At 35.9% G+C, this 27,664-nt stretch overlaps 1 long non-coding RNA gene across 1 annotated transcript in view; it reads right to left on the bottom strand.

The window, feature by feature from the left end:
• Positions 1–2,942: 2,942 nt before the first annotated feature.
• Positions 2,943–27,664, bottom strand: part of LOC134737132 (uncharacterized) — a 306,918-nt gene continuing 282,196 nt past the window's right edge. Inside the window, exons 7-8 of the long non-coding RNA XR_010121738.1 lie at positions 10,464–10,509; positions 2,943–3,020 (exon numbers count right to left, since the gene is read on the bottom strand). This is a non-coding gene — a long non-coding RNA (uncharacterized lncRNA). The remainder of the gene's footprint in view (positions 3,021–10,463; positions 10,510–27,664) is intronic.

Here is a 27,664-nt window from a genome sequence, read left to right on the forward strand (position 1 = left end):
TCTCTGCTCACCGCAAGCTCCGCCTCCCAGGTTCACGCCATTCTCCTGACTCAGCCTCCCGAGTAGCTGAGACTACAGGCGTATGCCGCTACGCCAGGCTAATTTTCTGTATTTTTAGTAGAGACGGGGTTTCACCGTGTTAGCCAGGATGGTCTCAATCTCCTGACCTCGTGATCCGCCTGCCTCGGCCTCCCAAAGTGCTGGAATTACAGGCGTAAGCCACCGCGCCGGGCCAGAAAATTTTATTATACAATTTTGTTGGCATATTAAAACATGTAATGAATCATGATAGTCCTTAATTTGGGAAAGAAGATGTTAAAATTATTTAAATATATTTATGGGCAAAGTAGTTTTTGAGCTTGACTTATCCTTTAAAAACCTTCCACAAAATGTGGCATTGTATACGTATATTTTCAGTGACTTTTAGCATCTAAAAATCCTGAACTTTGTAGAGTGTATTAACCAGTTGTAAATAGGAAGCACTGCACAGCTTGAGAAATGTCAATTTCATCATTATAATTTATTAATCCGCGAAAGGCTACTGTTGGATTTTACTGACAAGAAAGTGAATACTTAGCATTTGTTTACCTCTTTGAGAAGTTCAAGCGAATTCGGTTTTTCAGAATCGGATCCTACAAGAGAGTGATATTTTGAACTTTCAGCAAGAGTCCAGCTGAAAGTAGCCAGAGCTTTTGCAGCCCCAGGTCCTAAGTGGAAGGAACAGTTACTCTAACTTGCTTCACAAGACAGCTGAATATGTGCCTGCTATTATTTTCATGGTGAGAGCATTGCTGTATATAAATGCTCCAGATGTAGCAGAATAAAGGAGTAGAAGAATTAAAACAATTTTAGAGCTCAAAAAGACAACTGAAATGAATATGCAGGCGATATAATTTCAAACCAGAACATGTCTGAGAGTGAGAGGAGATGCTATAATAACTCTAGGACAACAGGTGTAGGCTGGACTGTTCTGGGATGTATGGTCATTTACCAAGAGGTCAACTGTCAACCTTGTCATGCTACAGATTAGGAAAAGAAGCCACAGTTCTACACTGTAACTTAGTGAAGTCACACATTCCCCCAGGGACCAAGTTAGGTGAAAAGTCATCTCTTGATAAAGTTGTGTGTGTGTCTGTTTCTCCTATATACTTAACCTTCCTTTCCAACTACTCTTTTACGTGTTTCTATGCTCACCTGGCAAGAGAGGCTAGATAGGAAACTTTGCAAATCATAATGGGGGAACTATGCGAACAAAGGTGAATTCTTACCCTTCAGCTTGTTTTTGGAAGTTGATCTTTTCTTGCCCTTCTCCCTGCACACATGCAGAAGGAATAGGAATAGAATGAAAGGAAAGACCTCAGGCATACATTAGTTAGTGAGCTGCTCATTAGCCAAACCTCACTGTTTCAAGGGCTGTGTTACTTCATCTGCTTTAGTGTTATTGCTCTCTGAAGCCTTATTTCAGAATATGAGTTCCCTTTTATGGTTCTTTTCTGCTCTTTCTTTCCTAATATTAGCAACCTGGTGAATTTGCATAGATGTTGATGTAGTCTTTTTCCATGTCTTTTGTATTTATCCTCATGTTTTACAGAACTACTATTTAAGCACAAATGTCCAGATGCTGCTTAATCCTTTCCCTCTTTCTTTGTACCTGTTCTACCATATGAACTCTGGAACAGATCATATCTACAGGGAGATCTGCAAAAATGCATTATCTGCATTTAATGCCTCTACTACTCACAGAGCCGAAGTTTAGGGGTTCCTGAGGGGACCATTAGTGGACCAAGCCCAGCCCGAGAGCTGGATGTTGGGGTGCTTTGTGAACCAACAAGCACCATGAGCTGTGATTCCATATGTTAGGAATCATATTAAAACATTAGCTCATATTAAAACATTAGTTTTTTTTTTAAAAGCCCTTTAGGCTGTGGGCATGACTGTGGGTGTTATTGGACCATGTGCCAGGACATCTGTAGTTTCCAGCAGATGATAAAACATGTAACAAACATTTGATTTTACTTGTCCACACTTCATGAAAAACAAAAAGATCTGAACTTACTAGGACTTGTGTTTTTTAAATAAAATTCGTTTATTAAAATGAACTTTATAAAAATTCCTGTTTATGATAATTATTTTGTACATTTAAAATAAAAAAACATGTTATTTTAAATTTGTAACCTAAAAAAATGGAGTTTATCCAAAAATGACAACTGCACCCAGGGGTCTGAAAGATGAGGTTGTAGGAACTTGCATTCATTGAACTTTCACCACATGCCAAGCATAGTATTATGTGACTTACAGGCCTTAAAACATTAATCCTTATAGCAACATAGTAAAATACATATTATTATGACATATTCTAGATGAGGAAGCTGAGACTCACAAAGTTCGAGTTTATTATCCAAGACCACACAGCTAGTAGATGGTAGAACCTGGAGTTATTTTGGGTTCTATCCAAATCAAAGCACATGCCTTTGTAGAGTGTATTACCTACAGTAATGAGTAAGAGTAAACTTTGTAGAGTGTATTACCGGTTGTAAATAGGAAGCACTGCACAGCTTGAGAAATGTCAATTTCACCATTATAATTTATTAATCCGTGAAAGGCTACTGGTGCATTTTACTGACAAGAAAGTGAATACTTAGCATTTGTTTACCTCTTTGAGAAGTTCAAGCGAATTCGGTTTTTCAGAATCGGATCCTACAAGAGAGTGATATTTTGAACTTTCAGCAAGAGTCCAGCTGAAAGTAGCCAGAGCTTTTGCAGCCCCAGGACCTAAGTGGAAGGAACAGTTACTCTAACTTGCTTCACAAGACAGCTGACTATGTGCCTGCTATTATTTTCATGGTGAGAGCACTGCTGTATATAATGCTCCAGATGTAGCAGAATAAAGGAGTAGAAGAAGTAAAACAATTTTAGAGCTCAAAAAGAGCTCTAAAATTTGTGGCAGGCAAAGGTGATGTAGTTCAAGCAATGTCAAACAGCTTAAGCAGAGATTCATATCAGCATAGACTGGACTTTCCCTGTAATATCAAAAATTAGCTAGTTTTTACAGAGGTATTCAGGGGAATCAAAACCATCATTAAAAAGCAGCCACTGATCTGTTCTCCCCTGACCACACAGACAGTCACAGGGAGAAACAGTCTGATCATTTCACAGCAATCCGAGGCCTCTCTGTATGTGGCTTTCTGTTTGGAGATCAGATTTGAAACTGCTGTTTTCTCTGTCAATGGTATCTTAATATATTTGGCAAATCTCTTCCAATTAGCCATACTGGGCTCTCCGTGGTCCCATTTCAGCAGTTCAGGCATTTGGTGCAGAGCTCATATTAAAAATCAATTGTCCCAAATTTAGCTTGCAGATTTGGTGACAGTGTATATATCTTTATCCATATATCATAGCAATAGAAAAATATACACATAGACTGGAACTTTATTTTAATAGATCATTTAAAAAAACTCTTGTCCGTGTGGTTTTTCCACTGAAGAAGAATGGTTTGGATACCCGGTATTTAACATACAATCTACATAGTAATTGATCTCCTTCTGTGGTAGAGGTTGCTAGTGCTCAGTTATTCCTTCTTTTCTTCCCTGGACCTGCAGGAGACCTCATTCTCCTGCCCATGCAGCAGTGTGAGGCCAGTGAGCAGTTCTGGCCAATGAAATGAGAGCAGAAGGGAAGTACATATGTTCCCTGCTTGCATGTCACTTGCCCTGATGTCCTGTTCCCCTCAGGATAATTACCAAACTCTGATTATGGTTTAAATGTTTGCTCACTGTCTGTTTGCCTCTACACCTTCACCCCTCCTCTCATTATCTCCTGCCTTACTTTTTGTCTCAGCTGTCCTGAGCCTTCCTGAAAGCATTAGCTCTTTCTCATCACTGATCTTCACTCAAGTGATAGTAACTTCCTCCAGGTAGTCCACTCCAACTTAGAAAGAATGGTTTAGTTGCCCTTTCTATGTACTTCAACAGTGCTCTACATTCTCCTAATGATCACACTTATCACATTTTATTGACATTTCCTCCTTCTCTGTGTTCTCCTTCTGAGTTATATATGCTCCTTGAGAGAAGAGACTGATGTGTCTTCACTGATTTTTTTTATCTATTTCCAAACCTTAGTATTAACCTCCCTTCTAAAAAGGTTCCTCCTATTTTTACACATAATCCCTCATTTCCCCCTTTGTTTAGAAAAATACTACAAAGCATCTTTAAGTCCTCTTTTTTATTCTCCCTCCACATCTCATCCATCAGCAAGTCTTGATGGTTGTATCCCCCAAATTGTGCATCCATGCGCTTCACTCCTTTTTCACTGCTGCCGTCTAATCTAAGTCCAATTTCTTTTTTAGATTAGGAGAATACCATTCAAATTGAACTCCCCACTCCCTCTCTGAGGGCCGGCCACTGCCTACTCCTCTGACCTCATCTCACCTATGGGCAACACTTCTAGTATGATCTAGAGGTTTGTGTGTGTCTAATATGCTATATGCACATCCCTGTGTGACACTGCAGACTGTTTGGGGACAGGGAGAAAAGGCAAATGCAGTGATACGCCATCTTTACTACCTACTTGCTTTCTTTTGCCATATCACTATGCTGCTGATTGTAATTAGTTTTGCAGCTGTAGATCATTGTCAGCTAAAGAGAAGTAGACTAAATTACTACATACTGGCTTGTGAATTAGGGGCGTCACTGTAACCAGAAAACATTCCTGTTCTCCTGGAGTGGAAACTTGCTCATTTTGCAGAAAGCTGGTGGGGACGTAAGTGTACAGACACAACTTACTGAAATTGAAGCTCTTTATTGACCATCTTTCAGTAATATAGGTAGCACAAAATAATAGCCCCTTTTAAAGGCTAGTAATAACTGTAATTAGGATGGGACTGTTAAAATTGTATAAAATATCTGGACAAAAATGTTACAAAGGATTGAAAATTGGTACATATTAGTGTTTTTTTTTTTTTTTTTTTTTTTTTTAACCATGAAGCAGGTCAAATTAGGATAGAAAATCTTTATAAGGTTATTTTAGTAGCAACTACCCTGAAATAAATGCTTAAAATAGAGATAAGACCTAAATGCTCAAAATAGAGATAGGATAAGAGAAGGTAATAAAAATAGTAAGTTGGCAGAACTCAGGAAAGAAATGTGAGAAACAAATAAAAGTGTATCACAAATTAAAAACATAAAAGAATTGACAAAAATAAAACTGAAAATTGGATACTGCTAAAAATGGAGGTATGAAAGACATCTGAAGAAACTGAACAAAGTGAATAAAAAGAACATAGAAAAACAAAGGAAATGGAGAATGTGCTAGAAAGGCAAAGGAGATACCACACACACATTATCGATAATCTTAACAGCAGAGAAAAATGGAACAAAAAAAGATTAAAATAGATATAAGACTACAGCTTCTAGCAGTATTGTAGATGAGATACTCTGAATATTTCTTCCACTTAAAACAATGGAAAATTCTGGGTAAAATATAATAAAAAAATCTTTAGGATGTATCACTGAGCTGACAAAATAAATCCACAAAGGCTATAAGCAAAGTGAAAGCAGGAATACTGGGAGGTGAGGAAGTGCCCTGAGGATATCTGCTCTACTGTAAGTGACCCTGAGCTTCAGTTTGTTTGATTTGTTATTATTTTATTTTGACATAGTTTGAAACTAAAGAAAAGATGTAAAAATATCACAAAGAATCCCTAAATATCCTTTTTCCAGAGACCCCATTTAAATTTGGCTAAGCATCCCAATAACGTTTTTTTGTTTGTTTGTTTTTGTTAAATAGGAAAGGATCCATCCTGTACTAGGCCTTATACTGTTGTATGTCTCTCTCTTTCAATCTGTAACACCTCAGTCCTTAACTTTCATGACATTAATAGTTTTGCAGACTCTAGGCTAGTCATTTTGTAGAATGTTTCTCAATTTGAGCTACTCTTGTATTGCCTTATCCGTCTCAGGTTATGTATTTTTTAAAAATTTGTTTTTAGCTTTATTTTTTATCTGATTATGAAGGCAATACATGCTTTTACAGCCAGGTTATGTTTTTTCATCTGAATATCACTGAATCCTACTGGATAGTGCATGTCTATTTGTCCCATTATTGGTTGAGTTATACATGATCACTTTAAAAAGGTGACACTTGCCAGGTTTCTCCATTGTAGAGTTATTCCCAAACACCCCTCCCTTTTTAATAATTATTTTATGGTGAGATACTTAAACACTATGCAACATCCTGTTTCTTAAATAACTTTCATCAACTAATTTTAGCATTAATGTTTCTTACTTGAATTAATGACTACTAGAATGGTTATCAAATGGTGATTTTTAAAAATAATACTATCATTTTTTCAACATTGGTTAATTGGTATCTATTAAGTGAGAAGTTTCTTTTTTCTATACTTATTTATTAATTTATATTAGTGTGGGCTTCTGAGCTCCTATTTTATTGGGTGGGATATAATACATTACTACCACTATTTGTTTTGATGCTTTTATTTTCCCTGATTTGGCCAATGGGAATTCCTTCAAGTTGCCTTTTGAGTTCTTTGGCCATGTCCTAATTATTTGTATATGTCTCTACTATCTTGCCTTTCCTGTGTACAAGCCCTTGATTAACCCGTTATTCTAAGGACTCTTAGTTCCATTTGGTGGAGAAAGTATTCAGAAAGCAGTATCTGGATAGGAGCTGTGCATGGTGCTACTGGGGTGTCATTCCTCCCATGCTCTCAGTGGACAGATTAGGAAATACATGCATGTATATATGTGTACACACACACACATTCACAAAACATACATTTATTCCTTTACTTAGATGTTTGCTAAAGCCAATTCTAGTCCAACAACAAAAGATTTATTCTAGCTTTCTCCTTTTTATAGTTGTTCCCTCTAGTCTAATAAGAAAATTGGTTCCCGTTGGCTCAGTCTCCCTGTGTGTGGCCAATGTTCTCACTCTGTGGCGGCTAATCCACCCCACCCACTTAGGAGTCTGCCTCTCTAGGACACCACCAAGTTCAGGACTTTTGAATGGCTTTTTGATGAAGGAAAGAAGTCAATATATTTTTAAAATTAAAAAGAGGAAGGAAGGGGGAAGAGAATTGAATCCCAATTTCCAAAGTTCCTTAGGTCTTGATGTACAGGAATAAAGTCTAGGACCTTCTCAATATGAATAATCTAATAGCAATATGTGAGAGGCTAAATGCTAATAATTTTCCAGAATTCTGGAAGGATATCAATCCGTTGACTAAAGAAATACAAGAATAAAATACAAAATTAAGCAGAATAAACAAAGAGAAATTATAATTTAGATGAGTCAGAGTGAACTGTAGAATGCCAAAGGCAAAAATAAGATATTAATGGTGAAAGCTGCTGAAGCTGGAATGTCAAAGACCCACACTTTAATGTAATGGAGGATGAGTAATGACCCTGCCACACAGAGAGGGCATAACTCTGACATAGATTGGGAGAAGAAAATATCTCCCCTGATTTTTTGTACCACAACTTAATCCTCATGCAGATTTACTGTCTGGATTCATGTGATCTGTTTGTTCCAAAAATATATCAAGCATAACCACTTCGAATCCTGTGAGAAATTTGTAAGCATATGATTGAATATTTTTGACTACACAGAGAGATAGAAAATGAAAAAGAGTAAGAGAAAAAAGGAATAGTGAGAAGGTAATATTCTAAAATATGTTTAATTAGAAGTCTAAAAGAGACTGCGGAAGGAGCAATAATTGAGAGGGTAAATACTAAGAATTTTCTAGAATTTTAGAAAGATACCAATCCTTTGAAGAATTACAAGAATAAAATACAATTTTCAGGAGGATAAATAAAAAGAAATCCTAATTTAGATGAGTCAGAGTGGACTGTAGAATGCTAAAGGCAAAAACAAGATGTTAACAGCAAACACAGAAAAAAATGATTACCACAAAGATGTGACAATTTGATCGATGATTGAATTCTTAAAAGCCCTAGCCAAAGATAAGTAAATGTCTTCAAAATGCTGAAGAAAATAACTGTGAGCCTAAAATTGCACATCTGGTGAAAATATCATTTAAGACTATTGGTAAAATAAATAGCAAAGACTTGGAACCAACCCAAATGTCCACCAATGATAGACTGGATTATGAAAATGTGGCATATATACACCATGGAATACTATGAAGTCATAAAAAAGGATGAGTTCATGTCCTTTGCAGGGACATGGATGATGCTAGAAACCATCATTCTCAGCAAAGTATCACAAGGACGGAAAACCAAACACTGCGTGTTCTCATTCATAAGTGGGAGTTGAACAGTGAGAACACATGGACACAGGGCGGGGAACATCACACACCAGGGTCGGTTGCGGGGTGGGGGGCTGGGGAAGGGATAGCACTAGGAGACATACCTAATGAAAATGATGAGTTTATGGGTGCAGCAAACCAACATGGCACATGTATACCTATGTAACAAACCTGCATAATGTGCACATGTGCCCTAGAACTTAAAGTATAATAATAATAAAAAGAGTATTGGTAAAATAAAGACACTTCCAGACAACAATAACTGAGAGCACTTATCGCCAATAAATCCACACTAGAGTATATTCAACAGAATATACTTAAAGCAGAAGAAAACTTATAGGTAAGCTCTAAGAGGTGAGAATTGGTAAATCAGTTATAAGTAATGTATGATACAGGTCGAAATAAACATTTGTTGTGAAAAAAATTGGTGAGTATGATTGAAGTTTTCTGGATCACATAGACAGGTAGAAAATGTAGAACTCACAGGTTAAAAGAAAAGAATAGTGAAATATAGCTGAATATATATCATTCAATCTGGACTGGTGGAATGAATATAACAAGATAGAACAAAGAAACTGTAAAACAATAGCATATGATCTAGTAGGGACTTTCAGAATTAAAGTGTTCTAAGACCCTTATATGGCTTTGGAGGAGAATAAGGATCTTTATTAACATGACTCTTGGTCTAGATTGAGTTATGCATGAAATAATTAAACGAATTAGCGCTAAAAGAATTAGCCTAATTCACAAACTAATAGAGGGGATAAATAGATTCAGAATAAGAAAACAAGATATCCCTATCAAAAGAAGGCAAGCTATGAGGAAAAGAAAAAAGGAAAATTGAGACAATGAGAAACTGCAAACAGGGCAGAAAAAAGTCAAAACTTACAGCAACCAAAATAAAGATAAATGGAATATACCCCCAAGTTAAAATACAATAATTGTAAGCATATAATTTAAAATTCAATTTTGTGATATTTATAAGGGATTTGGCTAAAATAACAGTAAAATTTTGAAAGAAAAAGAAATGGAAAAATATGATTATATTTTAACCAAAAGAAAGTGAATGAAGCTGAATTAATAGGTAAAGTAGACCTTAAGGTTAAAATAATTTCAAAGGCAATTTTTTAAAAGGTAAGATTACTTTATTCTTTCATAGAGTCACCCCATAATGAAAAAATCTTTGATTTACTTGGAAGAAAGAACAATTCTAAACTGAAATTGACTGTAGTACAAAGAGAAATGGAAAAGTCTATAATCAAAAGGCAGAATGTATCATATAAGTTCCTGGGAAAAGAAGCAGTAAAAAACCAAAATCAGTTAAGTACATGGTAGATTTTGAACAGTAATTAAGAGACTAGATTCAATGACAAAACAAAACATTGCATTGAGCAGTTGGAGAATATACTTAATATCAACCTGTGAGCAAAATATTTAAATGCTAGCTCATAAAGATATTACCATTAGTTACTTGTGAGAAAGGGTTAAAATTGAAAAATTCTTAGAGATCTAAATAAAACACCCTAGATAAAAGCTTATTCTTCAGTCTTTGTGCTTTTCTATTTTGTTCCTAAACTTCCAATCTTTATAGATATTGAAATTATCTTTATTTGAAGGGAAAACCTGCTGAGAATGAGTTTCTGTTTTCCTCATTCTGTGCGTAATTGTATTTCCATTTTTCATGGACTGGTCAAATAGAGGAAAGTTTGCCTACAAGCAAAGCAGATTGAAAATTCCCATCCAGATGTATCATCAGACAGGCATTAACAAGAGCTTATCATTTTGTCTGGGGCAGACCAAATGTTTAAAGTATTTCTTGAGAATGTTCACATGGACATTTATTCTCTAATGATATGCTAAATTACTATATTTAAAAAAAACTTTTCTTTTTTTCTTGTCATGCCCACTTTTTGTTAGGGCTTGTGAGAATGGTCGTATGACCATTCCATATAGATATTTTAACACAAAGTAGTAACTTGTTTATCCTTTGACACATGTTGCATTTGTATGTGATTTGAGAGACAGAGAGAGAGAGAGAGACAGTTTCTTAGAGAAACCGTGGATGGTCACATAACAATGTAATGTAGTGTATTTCATCTTTTATATCAAATATAAACATAAACAGCTTCCATCAGATCCAGGCAACTTCTGTTCTACCCTCAAAAGACATTTTACCTACCAAAATATAGCTTAGCCACTGCAGTTCACTGCTGGAAGCATGGTTCCTGAGAAAAGAAAGAAATGAGATGTAGTTAAGGGTTAAAAATTATAACTTCTTTTTTTCTGTAAAACTTCATGATCCTCTATCTGTTGTTTTTCTGAACAAGTTCCTGTCTTTTAAAATTGATATAATTCAGCCCCATTTCCTGGGCTCATTCTCCAATTAACCTTAGAAATGATTTCTGGATCTTGTGTGTTTGTCCGGAATACAAGAGACAGGTGTCTTCTCAGGCAACTGAATGTAAAACAGTTGAACATAAGCTGCCCTCTCCACTGAGATGTCATGGCCACATGGGCAGGAGCCTCAAAGCTGGCTCAGAACAGGAATTCCAATGATTGACTATCGGGGCAACTAAATTCCCACTGTTAAGTTGCAAGGTTGTAGCGCAAGGTCATAGCACACGTTTGCAGATAACTCAACGCTTCATGGATGCTCGCTGCTTCAGAAAAATCTGTGTGACTGGCAAGTTCTATGTACGTGTATTTTGTTTTTGTGTTTGAATCTGTGTCAGAGGATTTGATGTTAAAGGCATCCCCAAATGGCTTCTTTAGTAATGTGAAAATTGATCATACAAATTGAGTCATTTCTGTCATACCCATCTAAAACAGACTCCAGAGGCCGGCGGGGGAAAGCACTCAGGGCATATAACATTGCTCCAAGAATGGAATTCTGTGTAAGCCTGGCTGCTGAAACTGCCTGTTGTAATCTGAAACCAGTTTTATCTAATAGCTTTCAGTTGGAGCTTGTTAGCTCCCTGAAACTTTACTGGTGGCAATGAACTTTCTTGCAAAACAATATGTAACATTTCTCCTTTTTGTAGGACCTCCGACCTTCTCTTTGTTCTTTGGACATACCAAAGACCACCTGGACTGTGTGTATGCCTCACATTGCAATTCTTGCTTCCCATATAAAATGTTTTAAATTTAGAAATTGGAGATACTATATTTGACTTCAACAGTAGAAGCATCAGTGATGATGTACAGAGGTCAGTTTCTAAAACTTGCATGTGTTTACATGCCATCTGAAGGATCTCATTAAATATGAATTCTGATTCAGGGTGTTTCTGGTGAGGCCAGAGTTTCTGCATTTTTAACAAGACTCCATGTGATCCTGTTTGTCCTAGGACCACACTTGGAGTAGCAAGGGCACAGAGTTTTGCATGTTGACATGGAATCCTCCAATAGCTACATGGAATTGATATGAACCCCTTTTACAGATGAGGAAATAGAGGCTAGGTGAATTTAACCCATACCGTCATGTAGCCTTATGTCCTCTGAGTCAGCACTTTTCAACTATGCCTCAACTACATTCCTCTTATAATCTCCTTCTTATTCATCTCTTGAATTATTATTTTCATATATTTGGTTTTCATGTGTAGCAACTGCTGGCCTTTCCTTAGGAATGTTCAGTCTTCTACATTCTTTTTTAAATGGTGATATTTAAGTAATGTGTTAGCACTAAGTTTTGATTAATTTGTCCAGTCGTACAGATATGAAAACCTCACTATATTTGGTATTGCTGATCGCAATGCAGCTTCAAGTTGACAGACCTGCAGAACACAGTATGCTCTATCAGCTTAATGCCAGAAAGTTCGTCTATTGATAGGATCTCCTACTGTGGGCAAGTTTGTGATTGCTCATTCATTTTGTAGAAAAAAAATTCTACCAGAAGTTTTTAACATGTGTTGCCAGTTAGAAATACATGTGAACTTTTAAAAACTACTATGGCTAGGTGCTACCCCCAAAGTCTAACCAATGGTTCTGGGGTTGGGCTTGGCATTACATGGCTTAAAAGTCTACCAAGTAATTCTTATACAAAATAGGGGCTGAGAAATATTGCTTTAAAAGTACTAATATATAACCACCTATCTACCTGCCCCAAACAATTAAATCATAATTTCTGAGTATGATCCAAATACAAGTATTTTTAAAAAGTTCTTATGTGATTTTGATGTGTAGCGTGTGTGAAAAACATTCTCAACTGATTTTTCCAGTGAATTCATTGTATTTGAGGCTTATGACTTATATTAGTATTGTGGTGAAAAACAGAAGCTATGTTCTTTCTCCAAAGAAGATTAATGGCAATTATCAGAAAAAGATAGGGGTTTGGCTTTGGTTAAAAATATGACAGGACAACTGAAGCAACAGAGAAGGGCATTTGGAGGATTAGATCAGTTTATGCATATTTTAAATCCGGTTTCTAAAAAGAATGTGGCAATTATTTGTCAAATAAATGTCAGATAATTCCATTTGTACTATTTTTAAGGCATTTTTGTGTTGTGGATCTTTGCCATTAGAACTAATAAAATATGAATAATTCTAGGATGGTAAGTTAAAGAAATTTGGATATCTTATTGATCAGGTAAATTCACTCTGTTACAAAATATCTTCAACATATTTCCCTGTGTTGATTTTTTTTATATGTATAAGGTCATACTGCTTTGTCATGTGAGCTATTTTAACCTGATAGATCTTAGTTTCTTATCAGTTTCAAAGCCATGTCCTTTAATATAAAAATAGCAATTATAACAAATTCATGATGTATTATTCCTGGGTAAGATATATTATGACTAAAATTCATTGCTCAAACTTATCAAGGTTGTGTTACAGAAAAACTAGGTGGTTATACTCGACAGTACAATAAAGTATCTTCAACTTTCCATATCAAAAGGATCTTCAAATTTAGAGGCCTGACTGCCACTTCCATCAGAGAGGTATCGGGCTTTAAGTTTCTCTCTTCACAATTTATTTAGAGAGAAGCACAGTATCTGCCTAAGTTAAGGCAAAATAAAAATATGGGGAGGTGAGTTTTCAGGCAGTCAATGGCTTAGCTTATAAGTATTTCAATCATTGTTTTGCATGACCTGAAATCTAACAGCAGGTGTATTTTAATGCTGCACAATGTCATGATGGTTAGCTGGTGATTATTGAAAAGATGGCAATAAAGTTTTCTGCCTCATTCAATCTCTCGCCCTTCACCAAAACCCCTTATTGGAAAGAGGTCTTAATTTTTGTTTATTTTCAAATAATTGAAGCAAGGAGGAGGAAAGGAATTCTTCCAAGTAATTTTGTATTATTATTATTATTATTATTATTATTATTATATCTCACAATGATATTGCCTTATCACCAATGGGTGCTGACAAAAAAGATCAAAGAATTAATAAGAAAATATACTGGGCCTTTGTGATGGACCATGAGATGCTAACGTCCCTGAGAGTTTTGTGCCATTCTGACAGATGTTTTTCCTCAATTCTTGCCAACTTCTTCTACTTCCTCCTACTCTATGATGAAACCATACTAAATTTCTTTCAGTTCTTGCAGTGAGGTTATATCCTTTAGGAACTCTGAACTTTTGCACACATTGCTCCCTTTGCCCAGATCAGGAATTCTCGAGCTGTTTGTTCTCAGGATTCCTTTATACTCATAAAGATTATTGAGAATTCCGAAAAGCCTTTGTTGACATAGGCTATATGTCTACCACATTGGAAATTAAATATCTGAAACTTTAATAATTTCTGATATAACAATATGAACCTATTGTGTTATTACAAATAACATTTTTATGAAGGGCAAACTATATATTTCAAAATAAAACAATTCAGAAGGGTACCATTGTTTCGTATCTTCAAATTTCTTCCATGTCTGCGTTAATAGGAGATACATGAATTGTTCCTTCTGCTTCTGCAAACTTTTGTAATATATTGATTTGGTTGAAGGATCTGTATAAAATCCAGCCTCAAAACAATATGTTGTTGGAAAAGGAAGATGCATTTTAGTAGTCTTTTCAGATAATTGTGAATATTGTTCTTTGTTTTCGCACCAAAATTCAACAAGTAATTTCTTAAAGCTCAATTGTGCTGTGGTTTAAGACCACTTCATAATCACATCTAGCCACAGAAAAATGCAAGATTGTTGCCCAAACCACAAAAACAACTTAACATCCCATTTCCTGGCTACTGCGAGCTGAAACTGCTTCTTCACCAATTATAGCTTTAGCCTCACTTAATTCTTCCCACCTTCTAGATAAAACTTAAGATAATTAGAAATTTATGCTAATTTCCTGGAGAAAATAAAGCAAGCCCTCCTTCCACAGACCTCACCCCAGATCACCTAACACAAGCCAAAACCCTGTTTTGAATATTTTCTAACCTCTCTCGCTGAGATGCCCAGTGGTTCTCCATAGTGTGTGTGCTCTCTTATGCAACATTAGTCAATCACGCCAACTTTTTTTGACCACGGGCGTATCTCTGGTGATCTTGGGCTGGAGGAAACCAATAATAGTTTTTGATGGCCTTCTCTAAGTGGGTATTTGTAGAGTATATTTTGGCAGGTATATAAAAACTTATTTACCCATTTCCAAGAGATTGTTACAAAGATCAAACAACAATAGACTGCTTTCAGAATTGGCATTTTTCTGACAATACAACTACCTTCAGTCCTTTGGGTTTTTTTGTTTGTTTGTTTCTTTTGTTTGTTTGTTTTTTGAGATGGTGTCTGGCTCTGTCACCCAGGCGGGAGTGCAATCGTGAGATCTTGGCTCACTGCCAGCTCCACCTCCTGGGTTCATGCCATTCTCCTACCTCAGCTTACCAAGTAGCTGGGATTACAGGCAACCACCACCACACCTGGCTAATTTTTTTTTTGTATTTTTAGTAGAGACAGGGTTTCACTGTGTTAGCCAGGAGAGTCTCGATCTCCTGACTTCGTGACCCACATGCCCCGGCCTCCCAAAGTGCTGGGTTCACAGGCGTGAGCCACTGCACCCGGCCTGGTCTTCTTTTTAGAATACTCTGATACCAAGTAATCAATACTAAAAATGTTGTTGAATTATAATATTTGCATTGGGGCTTGTTTAATCTTGGAATTGTCAATGTTATTTTGAGTTTTTAAATGCTTAGGATAATTTGATATATCAGATAATTTTATTTATATATTTTAGTAAATGGAGTCCTTTATATACATAAAGATTATGTACATAAAGATCTTGTATTAAAACCTTCCATTGACATAAATATAAAGATGGGCTTTACCAAAAAAGTTTTCTGAAGCCAGACTGCCTGGGTTCAAATCTCAGCTCTACTGCTTATTAATTGTGTGATCAGGTACACTTATTTATGCTTTCTGTGTCTCAGCTTTCTCATCTATAGAATAGGGTGGATAACAGTACCAACCTCATAAGGATTTAAAGAGTTAGTATTTGTCTTCATTTTGAATAGCATACAACACATTATGTATGTGTATTAAGTAAAAAGATGATTTATTAAGAACAGAACTAGGACTCTGCATATCTTCTTTTTTTTTTTTTTTTTTTTGAGACAGAGTCTCGCTGTCGCCCAGGCTGGAACGCAGTGGCAGGATCTCGGCTCACTGCAGGCTCCACTCCCCGGGGTTCACGCCATTCTCCTGCCTCAGCCTCCCGAGTAGCTGGGACTATAGGCGCCCGCCACCACGCCCGGCTAAATTTTTTTGTATTTTTTGTAGAGACAGGGTTTCACTGTGTTAGCCAGGATGGTCTTGATCTCCTGACCTCGTGATCTGCCCGCCTCGGGCTCCCAAAGTGCTGGGATTACAGGCGTGAGCCACCGTGCCCGGCCTGCATATCTTCTTAAACCTCAGCTTAACTGCATTGGCTTAATTAAAGAAAAACAGAGAATACTGTAAACACCTCTACGCAAATAAACTAGAAAATCTAGAAGAAATGGATAAATTCCTGGACACATACACCCTCCCAAGACTAAAGCAGGAAGAAGTTGAATCTCTGAATAGACCAATAAAAGGCTCTGAAATTGAGGCAATAATTAATAGCCTACCAATCAAAAAAAGTCCAGGACCAGACGGATTCACAGCCGAGTTCTACCCGAGGTACAAGAAGGAGCTGGTACCATTCCTTCTGAAACTGTTCCAATCAATAGAAAAAGAGGGAATCCTCCCTAACTCATTTTATGAGGCCAGTATCATCCTGATACCAAAGCCTGGCAGAGACACAATATAAAAAGAGAATTTTAGACCAATATCCCTGATGAACATTGATGCAAAAATCCTCAGTAAAATACTGGCAAACCGAATCCAGCAGCACATCAAAAAGCTTATCCACCATGATCAAGTGGGCTTCATCCCTGGGATGCAAGCCTGGTTCAACATATGCAAATCAATAAATGTAATCCAGCATATAAACAGAACCAAAGACAAAAACCACATGATTATCTCAATAGATGCAGAAAAGGCCTTTGACAAAATTCAACAACTTTTCATGCTAAAAACTCTCAATAAATTAGGTATTGATGGAACGTATCTCAAAATAATAAGAGCTATTTATGACAAACTCACAGCCAATACCATACTGAATGGGCAAAAACTGGAAGCATTCCCTTTGAAAACTGGCAGAAGACAGCAGCGATGCCCTCTCTTACCACTCTGATTCAACATAGTGTTGGAAGTTCTGGCCAGGGCAATCAGGCAGGAGAAGGAAATAAAGGGTATTCAATTAGGAAAAGAGGAAGTCAAATTGTCCCTGTTTGCAGATGACATGATTGTATATTTAGAAAACCCCATCATCTCAGCCCAAAATCTCCTTAAGCTGATAAGCAACTTCAGCAAAGTGTCAGGATATAAAATCAATGTGCAAAAATCACAAGCATTCTTATACACCAATAACACAGCGAAATCATGAGTGAACTCCCATTCACAATTGCTTCAAAGAGAATAAAATACCTAGGAATCCAACTTACAAGGGATGTGAAGGACCTCTTCAAGGAGAACTACAAACCACTGCTCAACGAAATAAAAGAGGATACAAACAAATGGAAGAACATTCCATGCTCATGGATAGGAAGAATCAATATCATGAAAATGGCCATACTATCCAAAGTAATTTATAGATTCAATGCCATCCCCATCAAGCTACCAATGACTTTCTTCACAGAATTGGAAAAAACTACTTTAAAGTTCATATGGAGCCAAAAAAGAGCCCGCATTGCCAAGTCAATCTTAAGCCAAAAGAACAAAGCTGGAGGCATCACGCTACCTGACTTCAAACTATACTACAAGGCTACAGTAAACAAAACAGCGTGGTACTTGTACCAAAACAGAGATATAGACCAATGGAACAGAACGGAGCCCTCAGAAATAATATCACACATCTGCAACCATCTGATCTTTGACAAACCTGACAAAAACAAGAAATGGGGAAAGGATTCCCTATTTAATAAGTGGTGCTGGGAAAACTGGCTAGCCATATGTAGAAAGCTGAAACTGGATCCCTTCCTTACACTTTATACAAAAATTAATTCAAGATGGATTAAAGACTTAAATGTTAGACCTAAAACCATAAAAACCCTAGAAGAAAACCTGGGCAATACCATTCAGGACGTAGACATGGGCAAGGACTTCATGTCTAAAACACCAAAAGCAATGGCGACAAAAGCCAAAATTGACAAACGGGATCTCATTAAACTAAAGAGCTTCTGCACAGCAAAAGAAACTACCACCAGAGTGAACAGGCAACCTACAGAATAGGAGAAAATTTTTGCAATCTACTCATCTGACAAAGGGCTAATATCTGGAATCTACAAATAACTCAAACAAACTTACAAGAAAAAAACAACCCCATCAAAAAGTGGGTGAAGGATATGAACAGACACTTCTCAAAAGAAGACATTTATGCAGCCAACAGACACATGAAAAAATGCTCATCATCACTGGCCATCAGAGAAATGCAAATCAAAACCACAATGAGATACCATCTCACACCAGTTAGAATGGTGATCATTAAAATGTCAGGAAACAACAGGTGCTGGAGAGGATGTGAAGAAATAGGAACACTTTTACACTGTTGGTGGGACTGTAAACTAGTTCAACCATTGTGGAAGTCAGTGTGGCGATTCCTCAGGGATCTAGAACTAGAAATACCATTTGACCCAGTCATCCCATTACTGGGTATATACCCAAAGGATTATAAATCATGCTGCTATAAAGACACATGCAAACGTATGTTTATTGCGGCACTATTCACAATAGCAAAGACTTGTAACCAACCCAAATGTCCATCAATGATAGACTGGATAAAGAAAATGTGGCACATATACACCATGGAATACTATGCAGCCATAAAAAATGATGAGTTCATGTCCTTTGTAGGGACATGGATGAAACTGGAAACCATCATTCTCAGCAAACTATTGCAAGGACAAAAAACTAAACACCACACGTTCTCCCTCATAGGTGGGAATTAAACAATGAGAACACATGGACACAGGAAGGGGAACATCACACACTGGGGCTTGTCGTGAGGTGGGGGGAGTGGGGAAGGATAGCATTAGGAGATATACCTAATGTAAATGACAAGTTAATGGGTGCAGCACACCAACATGGCACGTGTATACATATGTAACCTGCAGGTTGTGCACATGTAACCTAGAACTTATAATAATAAAAGAAAGAAAAACAATGGAAGTATAAGCTGATGAAACCTTGTTTACAATTCTTTAAAGTTGTTCTGTCTGATTGTCACAATAAAACAGTGATGTGACTGGTAGAAAGATACATCTACAATTAAGCATTATAAAGGCTTTTTATAAATGGCAAATAAGGAAAGTTAAAGGTACAATTACATAAAGAGACAATAACAGGTTTTCTCAGAGAGTCATAAAACATGGCATATTTAACGCTTGGGAAGATGTGAATCTTTGCATTATAATTAGCTAAGCTCTTCTATATTAATAATATTCTGTACTGTACCTCAATCAATATTGGAGGACATAGAAAAGTAATGTGACTTACAATTGAAATTTTGTTATAATCTAAATGTGCTAGTTTTTCATTAGCATAATTTTAACAATTACAACAAACAGAAAATGCAGTAAAAATGACAGGAACCCCCAGAAATTATTTCACATGAACTTTTGTGGTAAAGCCTATATATATAGCTGTTGTCAATTGATCATCGCTCTCTTGTAATATTTTATGAAAATTTGAAAGAAGTAACTGACACACTTCAGCATACTGACCTTTCCTATCAGCAACCTGGAAGTCCAATGTAGTCATTTGATCTGGGCCCCAAAATATAACAGATGGCAGCTTAATCAAACATTTTTTTCTGTTTAAGCTAGCAAGAATTGAAATTTTCTCAGTTAATGCAAGAAAACCTTAATGTTTCTCATTTAAACTTCAGTTATTTTCACATTCTAGCATTTGTTGCATGTGATACCGCACTTCACCAAGGACCAATTTCTTTATCAGTCAGGATTCTCAGTGACAAATGATAGAGAATGACTCTGGTCAACATACTTTTAAAAGAGGGGGTGAGGTTATGGGAGAATCCCTGTGGTAACCCATAGAATCAAAAGAAGAGTGGGACAATTTAGCTTTGGGGAAGTGGAGAATTAGCTAGAATTTGTGAATTTTCTTTCTAGCGTTCTGATAGGTTGATGACTTGGCTCCAAAAATTTTTCATTAATTACCTAAGCCCAGCTCTACTTGCCAAAAACACCCTTTAGATCTCTCAGAAGCTTCTTCAAAACTCAATGATTCTACCTAGTCTGAAAACCCTATTCATTTTACAGTTGAGAAAACGGATCCAGAGAGGTTAAATAACTTGATTAAAGTAAATATAATAAACCTTCTTTGACACAGGTAAATAAACCTGCTTGAATGGTTCTAAGAGTAAATTAACTTTGAAAGCATTCCTAAGAGTAAATGTGATTAAAGTGACATTTTAATAGGGTATGTGTCAGCTCCTTTGTTGTATCATTGACTGTGGCACCATGGTCTTTACGCCCTTTAAAAAATATTTTTCTCAGTCTTTCTCCTGTTTAATACCAAGATTATGTGTCAATTGTTACTTAGAGTCAACCAGTAACACTGCAAATACATTTGAGAAAGACTGTTTAGACATGACGACATAGAAATGTGATTACCCAAAGGTATCCCAATACATTTCCTCTAGTGGCTTGCTAAAACTGAATTGCTCTGAAAAAATTTACTCTTCGGAACTTCATTCATTTATCCAGTGCAGATTTATTGCACATGTGCTGTGTGTAAGGTACATAGCTATTGGGGTTTCATTAGTGAACAAAACATAAAAATAAATATATTTGCAGCTTTATGGAAATTTCATTTTAGTTTGAGAAAGCAGACAATAAATGATAAATATACAATCTAGGTAAACTATATAGTGTATTAGCTGACACTAAGCACCATAGGGAATAGAGTAGAGGAAGGGTTAAGAATTGGAAAGCCTGGTTGAAATTTTAAATAGAGTGGTAGGGGAAGTCCTCACTGAGAAGATGACATTTGAACAAACACTGAAAGGAGGTAAGGAACTCTTTCATGTGAGTATCTAGAAGAACATTAGACTTGACTTTGGGTTTTCTTTGGATTTTTAAAATCAATTTTATTGAAGGATAATTTACATACAGTAAAATGCACCCACAGTAACTGTAGAGGTTGATGATTTTTGACAAATATATATTCCATGTTACTACCATCACCAACAAAATACAAAACATTTTCAACACCTCCAAAGCTTTCTTTATGCCCTCTCCTAATCAGTCCCTACGCTTCACCACTAGCCCCAGGTATTTACTGATTTGCTTTCTATACCTATACTTTGATTTATCTTTCTAGAATTTTAGAAAAATAAAATTCTATGTATTTCTTTGCATCTGTCTTCTTTGCTTAGCATACTTTTTGGTTCATCTTTTTGTTGTGTATCTCAGCAATTCACTGCTTTTCACTGCTGTGTAATTTTCCATTGCATAAAAATATCTAGTTTGTATTTCCATTCCTTAATGGACATTCAGTTTGTTCCCAGTTTTCTGGTTTTTCACTATTGCATACAAAATTGCTGTAAACATTTAAGAGAAGATTTTGTATAGACATGTATTTTTATTTATCTTGTAGATCTTTGGGAAGACATATATTTTTAGATCATACATAAATTTACTTTCCACTTTATAAGAAACTGTCAAACCACTTCCCAAGTGTTGGCAACATTTTGCACTTCCGTGATCAGGGTATATGAGTGTTCCAATAGCTCCATGTCTTGCTAATATTAGGCAATGTCAACTTTTTAAAATTTTAGTAATTCTAGTAGGTTTGTAGTGGTATCTCATTGTGGTTTTAATTGTATTTTCTTTATACACACACACACACACACACACACACACACACACACACACACACATACCATATATCTAGGCTATACACATAGGGTATATATGTATAGTCTCTCTCTCTCTCTCGCTGTATATATATATATATAGCCTCTCTCTCTCTCTCTCTCTATATATATATATATATATATATACACACACACGTATATAGCCTCTCTCTATATATAGGTTATTGTTTCCTAGTCTGCAACTTGACATGTAATATAATGTAGATGACTGAGGTTTCCAAATTTAAGGAAGACATGAAATAATTTAGATAAAGCAGGAAATGCTAAATGCAGATGTGAAAGAACTGAATTTTGTGTCAATAATTTTGGTTAACCCAGGGCTATTTCTGACATTAAAGTAACGTTTCTTCACTATCTAGCACTTGTTTATATTTTTTCATGGAAATTTTCTTTTTCATGTATAGAAATTTTCTTATCTACATAATAAGTATCTCTTTCCCTAGCCCAGATATGTTGTCTTTTCTTCACTAGACTGTGTTTATTGTGTTTTTCTTCAGTGTTGCCCAGAGCAGCTCTGATTCACTAGATATTTAAAAATATATTTGTTCATTAACTGAACTTGAATTCCAAAGGCTAGTTTTGAAACTCTTTGGTGGTTTGGTAATTATTTTGGTGGTTTTCCTCATGTGTATTAGTCAGGGTTCTCCAGAGAAACAGAACAGGATATATTTATTTGTTATAAGGAATTGGCTCATATAATTATGGAGGAGTATAAACCCCAAGATCTGCATTCAGCAACATAGAGACCCAAGAGAGCTGATGATGTAGTTTCAGTTCGAGTTTGAAAGCCTGAGAACAAAGAGAGCCAGTGGTGTAAGTTCTAGTCCAAAATCCAGTTTGGTTTGGGACCCTAGAAAAGCCTATGTTTCATTTTGAGTTCAAAGGCAAAAAAAGAATGATGTTTTAGCTCAAAGGCAGTCAGGCAGTAGGAATTTCCTCTTACTCATGAGTGAGCTAGCCTATTTGTTCTATTTAGGCCTTCAATTGATTAGATAAGGGCCACCCACTTCAGGGAGAACAATCTTCTGTATTCAGTCTACCAGTTCAAATGTCAATCTCATCCAAAAACACCATCACAGACACACCCAGAATAATGTTTGACCAACTATCTGAGCACCTGAGGCCCACTAAGTTGGCAGATAAATTTAATTATCATATTGTGTAGAAGAGGAACTAAGTACAATAAAAAATCCTTCTAAATTTAGGTCAGTGCATGGCTGACCCAAGTAGGTAACTTTCAATTAATGAGGAGACATAAAACATGTAAACATATATTTGTTACCTACTTATATATATTTTTGATCACTAGATACTTGATACGAATAAGTACCCATTTGTATTATAAACAGGTTTTCACTGATGCTGTTACTACTTTTTAATGAAGGGTGTTTTAGAAGTATATTATTGACTGTGCTTTCTAGATAGCTTAAAATATTCAGATGCCAGTTAGTAAGCACCTGAAAGTGGAAGAAGGTATATTCCTCATGCAGTCACTGGATTCCTAACATTCCCTAAGTTTTACAGGGCTTAAAACAGATATTTAGAGAAAGTAGAAAGTCGTGTATTTCCAGTTTCCATGAGGTACCATGCTGAGGTCCGAAACCTAATTCTCACTGGTATGCTGAGGACTAAAAACCTTATTCTCAGCTACAAAAACTCTAGTTGGGGATATATAAAAAGTATGTCTCTTTCTTGTACAGCTAGGGACTTGGCATGAACCTGAGGTTGTTTCAGAAGCACTTCTTGCTTTGGCTTTCCAGGGATTCAAAATGATGGTCTAGGGTCAGCTCTATGGGATGCCTATGCAAGACATCTCTGTTTAAACTCGCTACACCTGCCAGAGACACTGGCCCTTGTTAACAGAATGGGAAGCAGCATTGCCTAATGGGATGGAAGCACATGGAAGTTTCAAAAGCTAGTAACTTTGTAGGTGGCATTTGTAAACAACCTTGCCTCCACTGTTGTTGATAGAATAGTATGCCCTTTTGGAATAGCTTCAGATTGCCAAACAAGGAACAGATGGGTATAAATGAAGACTAACCAGTCAGGATATGGTTTCATCCTACAAATATTCCAGTTCCTTGGCACTGGCTTCAATGCTGTGGGAGGAGTCCACTTGGTCCATCATGTCACAGGTTTCTTTTAACTTGAGAGCATCTTTATTGTACTAGGCAGATAAAACCCAAAAGGGATTCATTTGGATTTAGGCTTTGAGATGGGAATTGGGTTAAATTGTGTTCCCAGCTCATGTTCTACATATCAAATTCTTGAGCCAAATAAAAACAACAATCCCCTCAAGGTTGACATACAATGGGTTTTACTTCACTTGGCGAGACTGGATTTTTGAACAAGGAACATGTCCCTAGGTGCCAGTTATGGTTGAATTTTCATTTCAAGCTGTAGGGGAAATCTCAGCAGCATGAGAACATTCGGCAAGACCATCAGCATTTATATCAGAATGTAGGTCCTATTCAACTTTTTTGTAAGATGGATACTTGTTCCTTAGGATTTTTCTCCTTGGAGATCATATGGTTGAATGATTTTCTTCCTTTAATAAAATACTTTCAACCAGAGAATTTTTATTCCTTAAGCCAGGTGGATTCCAGTGATATTTATCTAGCCCTCACTGGTATCAGTTGTTCACATTAATTCAATTTAGTTAGAGCTCTGGCAATTTTCTAAAAGAAAGGAATTTTTTTTCTGGGGAGATTTTCACATGATAATCTTTCTGCTTAGCATATATATATATATATATATAGGATCCTAAATTTAGATATACAATTTCAAATCTTCATTTCCTTCTTATTCATATTTATTACTTTATTTATAAATTGTCTTGGTGGACAAATAGATTGGAAATTTGGGATTGTCTCATTTTTTTTGAAGAATTGCGCATCACTGAAAGTTCCACATCACTAATGTATGATTTAATTCATTTTTGTGGCCCCGTTTAATATATAAACAATGCTGTGTTCAGTTTTCATTTCATTATAATTATAACATTTTGATCATCATGAAAGCACTCTTAATGCTGCCATTCTAATGTTCATATATTACTGTATCAAAGATAGGCATAGAAAATATAGTATACACTTTTCCACTTAAAGTGTGTATTTAGAACTGACTACTGGTGGTACTACAGGCATTTTTCACAGCATGTTTTCTTTCTGGGAATTACAAAGTTAGTTTTGGGAGCTGGACAAGTTACTAAGAATTCTGAGAATCTGGATTCTAAAAGTAGTTGTATCAGTTCAGAGGTCAGGTGATTTGGCCAGTGAAAGGGCAAGGCTGGGACAAGTGATCATTAGTCATGCTGTCAGAGAACCATTTCTTTCTCCTGCAATAGGCAGCATAGAGAAGAGCTTCTTTTCATCCACCTAGTCCCATTCCATCTCATTAGTGAACATCTGCTGTAGGGACCTGCAGTCTCTGTTTGTGGCAAGGACTTTCTGAATATTGGTAAGACTGGTTGCTATTCATCTCTCTCGACTGCTGGAAAGAATGGCTATATTTGTTTAAAAGTTGCTTCAGTGTCTTTATTTCTAAGAGATGAAGTTTCCTTCTCAAAAGCCTGTCTTCAACTATTGTATTTATGGTAATCATAAAATTGAATTACAATTTTGTCGATCATAAAATTTACCAAAGTGGGACACTTACGACAGTGAAAAGGGTGCTATTAACAATGGCACTGGGAGATAGCTATAAAGTATGACTGTCCCAGGTAAATGAGAATGAAAGTTCATCCTAGTTATAATGGTGTGGAAATTGTTTCATTCAGGACGTCTCTAGTGAGACTGATGGACAAGGGAAGGGATGTGCGATGTCATAAGGTAAACCAGGTGACGAATCAATGCCATGCATATACAAGGAAATTAGAAATCATAGGCTGCCAGGACCAACACCAGAGGGAAGAACTGGATCATTGTTACAGATCACCTGTATGAGCTTGGTTTAAGTATGCCAGAATCTGTTCAATTTTGTAATTTACGTATCTACTGTCCTCAGCTTAAGTACTTGAGGGCAAGTTCTGGGGATGGGAGTCACCTGACAGCTATCAATTGCCAGTACTACTCTAAGCAGCTGGAGGAATGGTGTGTTTCTTTCATATATGGGGATCTGGGTGGGCACCACAGCATCCACTAGAATATTCGTTCTCCACCTTTACTGCATATTAGAATCTCCTAAGGAGCTCTGCACACTTCCAAAGCCTAGCCTGCACTCCAGACCAATTTAATCATGATTTCTGGGAGTGGGGCCCAGAGGTCAGTGTTTTTTAAAATCCTCCAAATGATTCCAATGAGCAGCCACAGCTAAGTTGGAGAAATACCATATTTTATTATCCTTGTCCACTTATCCAGGTATTTTTTTATTATACTTTAAGTTCTGGGATACATGTGCAGAAAGTGCAGGTTTGTTACATAGGTATACATGTGCCATGGTGGTTTGCTGCACCCATCAACCAGTCATCTACATTAGGTATTTCTCCTAATGCTCTCCCTCCCCTTGCCCCCCACCCCCTGACAGGCCCCAGTGTGTGATGTTCCCCTCCCTGTGACCATATGTTCTCATTATTCAACTCCCACTTCTGAGTGAGAACATGTGGTGTTTGGTTTTCTCTTCCTGTGTTAGTTTGCTGAGAGTGATGGTTTCCAACTTCGTTTATGTCCTCGCAAAGAACTTATCCAGGTATTTTAAAATGTCTTAGAGTAAGTTTTTATACTTTTCTCCATGAAGCTCTTTCTTAAGTTCATTTCTATCTACTATGTTTTATTGTTATTTAAATTGATGTTTTAAAATTTCATTTTATTGGTTGCTAGTATATAGAAATGAGACTTAAAACTACCTTATGTCCATCAATCTCGATGGATTCTCTTAGTTCTCATAAATCACTCATGTTCACTTTTGGGGTATCTATGTGTGGGAATAATAATTGTTTAGTTTCTTCCTTTTCAATCTTTATTCCTTCAAACATTAATTTTTCCATGTTACTGGATGGCTTGAACCTTCAGGTCTATGTGGGTTAAAAGTGATAATTCCAGATATTATCTATTCCTGAATTTAAAGGGGATGCTTTTAATGATGCACCATCAAGTGTGATATTTATTGTAAGTTTTATGTAGATCCTTTTTATCTGAAAGCATAAAAGGATCTATATAAAACTTACAATAAATATCATACTAGATGGTGATTTTACTGAAATTCTAATCTCTTACTGACTTTTATAAAAGTTTTGTCATTAATTGGTATAGAATTTTTCTGAATACTTGCCTTGCTTCTGTGATTATCTGAATGTTCTTTACTCTGTTTAGGTGGTGAATAATATTTTATATTGTAAAATTCATCTTGTATTCATAGAATAAATCTAAAATGTATTACTCATTTTTTTCAATTCTGTTAAGGAGTTTAGTCTAAAGTTTCCTTTTAAACTCTAATATTTATATTAAGGTGATACTATCCTCAAAAAAAGTTACCAGCATGTTTCTTCTCTTCCTCCTTTTTCTGGAAGAGTTTGTGAAGTTTGTAACCATTTTTCTTTGTTATTTAGTATAATTTATCTGTAATGTAGTTTGAAATGCTTTGGATGACCTGGGTAGATTTTCAACTGCTAATATTTCTTTAATAGTGTATTAGGGTTCTCAAGAGGGACAGAACTAATAGGATATATATATATGAAATATAATATATATTATATAAAATATAATGTAATAATATAAAATAATTTATAATATTGTAACATATTTTAATATGTAAATAAAATTCTATAATATAATTATATTAATATTCATATTATAACAATATATAATATATGTGATATTATATCTATTATATATCACCTATAATACATATGTTATATATTATATTACATATAATACACATATAATATATTACATATAATATGTATTATATATATTATATATATAGGAGTTTGTTAAATATTAACTTACACAACTTACACAATCACAAGGTCCCACAATAGG

Source organism: Symphalangus syndactylus, chromosome 7 (genome assembly GCF_028878055.3).
Source record: "Symphalangus syndactylus isolate Jambi chromosome 7, NHGRI_mSymSyn1-v2.1_pri, whole genome shotgun sequence".
Classification (NCBI taxonomy): Eukaryota; Metazoa; Chordata; class Mammalia; order Primates; family Hylobatidae; genus Symphalangus; species Symphalangus syndactylus.